The sequence below is a fragment of the Ursus arctos genome, unplaced genomic scaffold (assembly GCF_023065955.2).
Source record: "Ursus arctos isolate Adak ecotype North America unplaced genomic scaffold, UrsArc2.0 scaffold_5, whole genome shotgun sequence".
NCBI classification, from domain to species: domain Eukaryota; kingdom Metazoa; phylum Chordata; class Mammalia; order Carnivora; family Ursidae; genus Ursus; species Ursus arctos.
The window spans coordinates 73341778-73350503 of NW_026623067.1; the positions used below are offsets into that span (position 1 = coordinate 73341778).

General features: G+C 34.6%; 1 non-coding gene across 1 annotated transcript; it reads right to left on the reverse strand.

The window, feature by feature from the left end:
- Positions 1 to 7952: 7952 nt before the first annotated feature.
- On the reverse strand, positions 7953 to 8057 carry LOC113255407 (U6 spliceosomal RNA). The gene has a single exon (XR_003316285.1). It is a non-coding gene; the product is annotated as a U6 spliceosomal RNA (small nuclear RNA).
- Positions 8058 to 8726: the final 669 nt, after the last annotated feature.

An 8726-nucleotide genomic window follows, 5' to 3' on the forward strand; every position in this document is an offset into this window, starting at 1 on the left:
TTCCTTCATCCTTTCTCATTTTTTTCAAAATAATATTATCACTATGGGAGCCTTAGCCCCAGCATAAAAATTGGGAGGGGTAATGCTTAACATTTTTTTTTGCAATTTTCCAATTTTTTTTAATAAATGGCTAAAGAACCATAGAGTGTTGAACAGGAAATTGGTATAATGAAGGTAAAATAAACATTTAGGAAAAAAATAAGTACATGGATAAATCGCAGGTGAGCATTTAAGGAACTGAATCCTTAACAGTTTTCCTGGAAATGCTTTTCTCTCCCTGATAAAATGAGCATTTTAAAGATGTTTTCTGAAAATCATAACTAATTTTTATTTCTGGAGGCTTTCTATATTGTTGGTAATAATTGCAGCCAAATACACACACACACACACACGTTTATGTATATATGTGTGTGTGTCTGTGTGTGTGTGTGTGTGTATATATATATATGTTTAACTTAAGCTAGAAGAAGGTACAGGAAGCGTGGTTTTTCCATTTGATTTATTACAGAATACTTGCATATTATAAAACATAACTTCTTTCCTGCCATCAAGAAAGCCTGAAGAGAGATGGGATACAAAAACAGTCAAACTGTGAAAGTCCTTCACTTTGAATCTTGCTTCCATGTATTTTAAAAAGGACTACCAAATTTGGCGTTATATCTTAATATATTTTGGAATATTGATAACAATAGTATGGGAAAATGAAGGGCAGTCTTTCAGTAATACTTTAGGATTTTTAGTTACAAGGATTTCTTTATTTTTGACACACAGAAAATACCCTAGGCCAGTTCCAGATAAAACTTTTAACATTTGGTCTCAATTACAGAAAATCTAAAGAACAAAAACTAGTTATTTAATGGCTTAATACAAGTATGAGAGCCTTATTTTCTCTCTGAAATAGATTACTATAGTATTGCCAATTTCATATATTTTTTAAAGACATCAGATATGATTTCTTTATTTCCATTCTGCTTTTCCATTTATTTACTTTTTAAGATGGTTCATTACATTAATAATCTAAAAAAAAATTAAAGTGCTATGGGTAGCTAGAGACATTGCAGTATGACTCGGAAATATGTGGGATTCTGAGCCTTGGCTGTGCTCTATTGATTTAGTCATGAGGCACCTAAACACACAGTACCCTTTTGTAATATAAGTTGAAAAGCTTTTCCCATACAGTTAAATGTTGCAACTTTTACCCCAATCAATATTTAGTTAGCAGCTCACAGAAATGGTGGTAACTTCATTCTACACAAGTATGTTAGGTAATAAAACATTAAATCATTTCTTGAAATATAACAAGATTTCCGTTTCAGATTTAATGTGACAAGATAGTATTTTATACTGTTTTTATTAGCAATATAACAAATGGTGAGTAATAAATTCGGATACTGTGCAGACAGACTCAGGCTGTCAGAAGTACTGGGCTGGCTTTGTTTGGCTCTTAGCAAAACCAGTAGGTAGAATACATAGAGAAAATCATTTTGTTCTTGCCAACAAATGACAAATATTTTAGGGTTTATTTTATCATTATTTTCTGTAGGATATTGCTACTACTCCTATAAAACACATATTCCAGGATATTTAATTATGATATAAAATGCATATAAATTGTTCTCAATTTCTATAGAAATTGGACATTTTCTAATACCCTCATATACCACTGTTTAACTACAGATATTTTGAAGGGAGAGACACCATACCATATATCCTTTTATTTTTCAAGTTACCTAGAAAACTGTTATGTATTTGTATTTATTGACTAGCCAGTATTTGGTGCTCAACTGTTTGCTGAAAAAATGTGAAGCAGAGAATTTCTAAGAATGGTGCAGTCAAATCCGCATTAGGAATCTGGAATTGCTCACTGGTTATGTATGTTTGAGTAAGTTACTTTAAAGCCCCTGGACCTCAGTTCTCTCACCCATAAAATGAGGCAAAAGTTTTTGAATGTACACTTACATATCTAGCAGTATTTCCCCTTCAGATGGTAAAATGGCCTTATTTAAATCGGTTCCCTTTCAAGACACCTTAAAATGAGACCAAAAAAGAGGGGGGTAGGAAAAGGAGGTGTTACAAATCTTGAATTCTAGGTTATTATGTGCGTCCTTAGTTATTTAAAGGAAAGTGCACTGATACATGAAAAAGACCGAAAAATGTGCCAAAATAAAAAAGATAATCACACACAATTTATACTATTGTCGGCTGAATCTCACAGATAGTCATTTGTCTTCAGGATAGATATTTGAGTATTCTGGTCTAGATAATTTAGATTAAAAAAAAAAATCTTAGAGAAACTAGAATAGTTGGTGCAGGTTATGGTAAAAGCCCTCCCCCTTTCTGGCACTTGAACGTCACAGAATAATGACTCAGCCCACTGTAATACACCCCTACCCAAACCTGCCACTTTTCATACATTGCCAGTACTTAACTTTCTATTACTCATTGTTCAGTATTGTGCATTTTACTCTTTTTAAATATTCTGCAATTGAATGAATATTTACCCCCCCCCCCAAATTTGTATGTTGAAATGCTAACCTCCTATCGTGATGGCATTAGAGGGTGAGTTTTGGGGAAGTGATTAGGTTATGGTAGGGATCGCATATAAATGGAATTAGTTCCCTTGTAAAAGAGACCCTAGAGAGTTCCGTTGCCCTGTATACCATGTGAGAATACAATGAGAAGTTTGTGACATGGAAAGGGATGGACCCTCACCCAAACCCAAACGTGCTGGCACCCTGGACTTTCAAGCTCTGAGACTATGAGGACTAATTTTTTTGTTGGTTATAAGATACTCCATCTATGGTATTTTGTTATAGGAGCCCAAACTTGATTGTACCTTTTTCTAGGAAGGTTGGAACAAATTACCATACACGGAGCGGCTTCCAACAGTAGAAATTTATTTTCTCACGGTTCTAGTGGCAAGAAATCTGAAATCAAGTATCAGTACGTCTGTGCTCCCTTTAAAGGCTCTAGAAGAGAATCTTTTCTTGGTTCTTGCAGCTTGTGGTGGCTTCAGGTATTCGTGGACTCGTGGGCTATTTAACTTACATACCTCCCTCCGACTCTGCATGAGTTCTTCCTCTTCTGTATGTCTCTAATTTCCCTCTCTCGCTCTCTTTTTTTTTTTTAATAAGAACTCCATTCACTGTACTTAGGGCCCACCTACATAATCCAGAATGATTATCTCAAAATCCTTAATTATTTCTGCAGAGATCGTTTCTCCAAATAAGGTCATGAATTGAAAGTGGACACAATTTTAGGGGGACCACCTTCCGGTTCATTACAAATATGAAAAAAATAACCAAAGAATATCAAACATTTGAGAAACTGTTATTTAAAAAACAATTGTAAAAATATAAGGGGATTCTGATTTCAGTCGTATCAGAGTATATTAATCAGCCTGCCCATAATCATAAACCAGAAATGAAGTATAAACATATTTCTGATTACAGTGAAAGATGACTGAAAATAAAAATAGGATGACATTAGTTTTTCCAAGGTTTTAAGTTGTAATTCCAGTATGGTTAACATACAGTGCTATATTAGTTTCACGTGTCCGATACAGCGATTCACCAGTTCTGTACATTACCCAGTGCTCATCGTGCTAAGTATATACTCTTAATCCCCATCACTTATTTTACCATTCTACACCCACCTCCCCCCCCATAACCATTATTTTATTTTCTGTAGTTAAGAGTCTGTTTTTTGGTTTGTCTCTCTCTTTCCTTTGTTTATTTTGTTCCTTAAATTCCACATAGGGGTAAAATCATGATATTTGTTTTTCTCTGACCGATTTTGCTTAGCATGATACTTTTTAGCTCTATCTGTGTTGTTGCAAATGGCAAGATTTCATTCTTTTTCCAAACTGAATAGTATTCTTGTGTGTGCGTGTTTATCCATTCTATGGATGGACACTTGGGCTGTTTCCATAATTTGTCTATTGTAAGTAGTGGTGTAATAACACAGGGGTGCATATAGCCTTTCAAATTAGTGTTCTTGTATCTCATTACTACAGGGTAGTGTGATTACTGTATTATAGAGTAGTACTATTTTAAAATTTTTGAAGAACCTCCATTCTGTTTTCCACAGTGGCTGTACCAGTTTGCATTCCCACCAACAGGGCTGAGGGTTCCTTTTTCTCCCGCGTGTTCGCCAACTTTTGTTTTTTCTGTGTTTTTCATTTTAGCCATTCTCACAGGTACGAGGTGATATGTCATTGTAGTTTTGACTTGCATTTCCCTAAGGATGAGGAATGTTGAGCCTCTTTTCATGTATCTGTTGGCCATGTGGATGTCTTCTTTGGAGAAATGTGTGTTCATGTCTTCTGCCCATTTTTTTTTTTTAAAGATTTCTATTATTTTAGAGAGAGAGTGTATGGGGGGTTGGGAGGGGTAGAGGGAGAGAGGGACTCTGAAGCAGAATCCCTGCTGAGTGTAGAGCCTGACACAGGGCTTGATCTCACAACCCATGAGATCATGACCTGAGCTGAAATCAAGAGCCTGACACTTACCTGACTGAGCCACCAAGGTGCCCATCTTCTGCCCATTTTGTTTGGATTATTTGTTTTTTCGGTGCTGAGTTGTATTAGTTCTTTATATATTTTGGATACTAACACTTTATTGGATATGTCATTTCTGAACATCTTCTTCCATTCTGTGGTTTGTTTTTTTAGTTTTGTTGACTATTTCCTTTTCTGTGCAGAAGCTTTTTTATTTTGATGTAGTCCCAGTAGTTTATTTTTGCTTTTGCTTCCCTTGCTTCAGGAGACATTTCTAGAAAAACTTTGCTACGGCCAGGGTCAGAAATTACTCCCTGTGTTCTCTTCAGGGTTTTTACGCTTTCACGCTTCAGAGGTCCTTAATCCATTTTGAGTTTATTTTTGCGTATGGTGTAAGAAAGTGGTCCGGTTTCTACTCTTTGGCATGTAGCTGTCCAGTTTTCCTGACACCATTTGTTGAAGAAACTTTCCCCCCTTGTATATTCTTGCCTCTTTTATCAAAAATTAATAGGCCATGTAATTGTGGTTTTCTTTCTGGGCTTTGCATCCTGTTCCATCAATCTGTGTGTCTATATTTTAGGGAGAGAGTGTATGGGGGGTGGGGAGGGGTAGAGGGAGAGGGAGAGAGGGACTCTCAAGCAGTACCATACTGTTTTGATTACTATAGCTTTGTCATATAACTTGAAATTTGGAATTATGATATCTCCAGTTTTGTTTTTCCTTTTCAAGATTGTTTTTGGCTGTTCAGAGATTTAATTTTAGGATTATTTGTTCTAGTTTTGTGAAGAATGCTGTTGGTATTTTGAGAGGGATTGCATTAAATGTGTGGATTGCTTTGGGTAGTATGGACATTTTAACAATATTTGCTCTTTCATTCCTTGAATGTAGATTATCTTTCCATTTGCTTGTGTCATCTTTAATTTCTTTCATCAATGCTTTATAGTTTTCAAAGTACAGATCTTTTGCCTCTTCAGTTAAATTTATTCCTAGGTATTTTATTCTTTTTAGTGAAATTGTTAATGGGATTGCTTTCTTAACTACTCTTTCTGTTGCTTTGTTGTTAGTGTTTAGAAATGCAACAGATTCCTGTATATTGACTTGGTATCCTCTGACCTTACCGAATTCAATTATCAGTTCTCCTAGGGTGCTTTTTTTTTTTTTTTTTTTTTGTGGAGTCTTTAGATATTTCCATACATAGTATCATCTTATCTACAAATATTGTAAGTTTTGCTTTTTCCTACCAGTTTGGATGCCTTTTATTTCTTTTTGCTCTCTGACTAATATGGCTAGGACTTCCAGTACTACATTGAATAAAAGTGATGAGAATGGACGTCCTTGTCTTATTCCTGATCTTAGAGGAAAAGCTCTCAGTTTTACACCATTGAGCAGGAAGTTCACTGTGGGTCTTTCACATGTGGTTTTTATTATGTTGAGGTATGTTCCTTCTAAACCTGCTTTGTTGAGGGTTTTTATCATGAATGGATGTTGTACTTTGTCAAATGCTTTTTCTGGCTCTGTTGAAATAATCATATGGTTCTTACCCTTCCTCTTATGGATGTGTATCATGTTGATGGATTTGCAAACATTGAACCACCATTGCATCCTAGGAATAAATCCCACTTGATCATGGTGAATGATTTTTTAAAAATGTATTGTTGGATTCAGTTTGCTAATATTTTGTTGAAGATTGTTGTATCTGTGTTCATCAGAGATAATACTCTGTAGTTCTCTCTCTCTCTCTCTCTCTTTTTTTTTTTTTTTTTGTAGTGTTTTTATCTGGTTTTAGTATCAGGGTAATGAAGTCATCATAGAATGAAATTGAAAGTTTTGCTTCCTTTTCACGTTTTGGAATGGTTTGAGAAGAATAGATATTCATTCTTCTTTAATGTTTGATGGTATTTGCCTCTGAAGCCATCTGGTCCTGGACTTTTTTTTATTGGAAGTTTTTGATTACTGATTCAATTCAGTTGCTGTAATTGGTCTGTTCACATTTTCTATTTTGTCCTCATTGAATTTTGGGAGGTCATGTTTCTAGAAATTTATCCATTTCTACTAGCTTGTCCAATTTGTTGGCTTAGAATTTTTCATAATATTCTCTTAAAATTGTATTTCTGTGGTGTTATTTCTACACTTTCATTTCTGACTTTGAGTCCTCTCTCTCCTTTTTTTGATGAATCTAGATAAAGGTTTATCGATTCTGTTGATCTTTTCAGAGAACTAGCTCCAGGTTTCATCGATCTGTTCTAGTGTTTTTTTCAGTTTCTATTTTGTTTATTTGTGCTCTAATCTTTATTATTGCCTTTGTCCTGCTTATTTGGTGTTTCATTTGTTCTTTTTCTAACTCCTTTAGGTGTGAGGTTTAGGTTGTTGGTTTGAAGATTTTCTTGTTTTTGAGGTAGCCTATATTGCTATAAACTTCCCTCTAGAACAGCTTTTGCTGCATCCCAAAGAGTTTGGACCATTATATTTTCATTTTCATTTCATGTATTTTTGATTTCCTCTTTGACTTCCTGGTTGACCTGGTCATTGTTGAGTAGCATGTTATTTAACCTCCATGTATTTGTGGTCTTTCCCGATTTTTTCCTTATTGTTGATTTCTAGTTTCATAACATTGTAGTCAGAAAAGATGGATAGAATGACTTTGATCTTCTCTGAATTTGTTGAGACTTGTTTTCTGGCCTATTATATGGTGTATTTTGGAGAACGTTTTGTGTGCACTTGAAAAAAATACATACTCTTCTGTTCTAGGATGGACTGTTCCGAGTATATCTGTTAAATACATCTGGTCCTATGTGTCACTCAAAGTGTCTATTTCCTTACTGATTTTCTGTTAAGATAATGTACCCATTGATGTAAGTGGAATGTTAAATTCTCACACTTTTATTGTATTACTATCAATTGGTTCCTTTATATTGGTTATTAACTGCTTCCAAGTATTTGGGTGTTCCCATACTGGGTGCAGTAATACTTATAATTGTTATATTTTCTTGTTGGGTTGTCCCCTGAACGATTATATAGTGTCCTCCTTTGTTTCTTGTTACGGTCTTTGTTTTAAAGTCTATTTTCTCTGATACAAGTATTGCTACTCCAGCTTGCTTTTTGCATCCATTTGCGTGATAAATGCTTCTCCATCCCTTCACTTTCAATCTGCATATGTCTTTAGGTCTGAAATGCCTCTCTTGTAGGCAGCTTACAGATGGGTCTTGTTTGTTTGTTTGTTTGTTTTTTTAATCCATTTCTTCACCCTATGTCTTTTGATTAGAGCATTTATTTCATTTACCTTCAAAGTAGTTATTGATATGTATGTGTTTATTGCTATTTTGTTATTTGTTTTATGGTTGTTTTGGTAGTTTTTCTCTGTTCCTTTATTCTCTTGCTCTCTTCTGTCACAGTTTGTTGGCTTTCTTTAGTGATATACTTGGATTCCTTTCTCTTTATTTTTTGCATATCTATTAAAAAGATGAAACCCTTCACAAATTTGTGTGTTGTTTTTGTACAGGGACCATGCTAATCTTTTCTGCATCATTCCAATTTTGTATATGTGCTGCCGAAGCAAGCATGCCATTATACCCTTTGAGAAAGGAAACTACATTGGATAAAATTTACTTTTCTCTGTGTGGGTCCTCCTCTCCCTGAGGGTACCATCCAGTTTAACTTATGTAAGGTAGGTTAAATTTGAGCAGAAAGCTGATTAAAACTTATTCCTATTGACTGGAAGAATTAGCAGATTGAATTTGGTTTTGCAGAAAAGCTGGAAAGTGAAGAAGGTACCCAGATACTATGCGATGTTGGAATTAGTAAACAAATGTAAAGGAAGAAGTATAACTGTTCTTATATACAGATGATACCATTGTCTGCATAGAAATTTATAGACTACAGTCTAATAAGTGGATTAAACTATATTAAAGAATCAGCAAACATATCAAACACATGTTAGAAAACAAATGGGAAATAAAAGAATTTTTGAGGAGGGCATAATTATAAGAAAATAAAGGTTTAAATAAAAGAAAAGGAGTCTGTCTGGCTCAGTCAGTAGAGCATATGTCTCTTGATCTTGGGGTTGTGAGTTCAAGCCCCACATGAGCATGGAACTAACTTAAAAAATTGAATGAATGAATGAATGAATGAATGAATTAAAATATATACCATGCTCTTGGAATCAAAGACAAAATGTTGTTAAGGTATTTTTAGGTCCATTTCTTCCCAAATTGATCTATAAATTCAATAC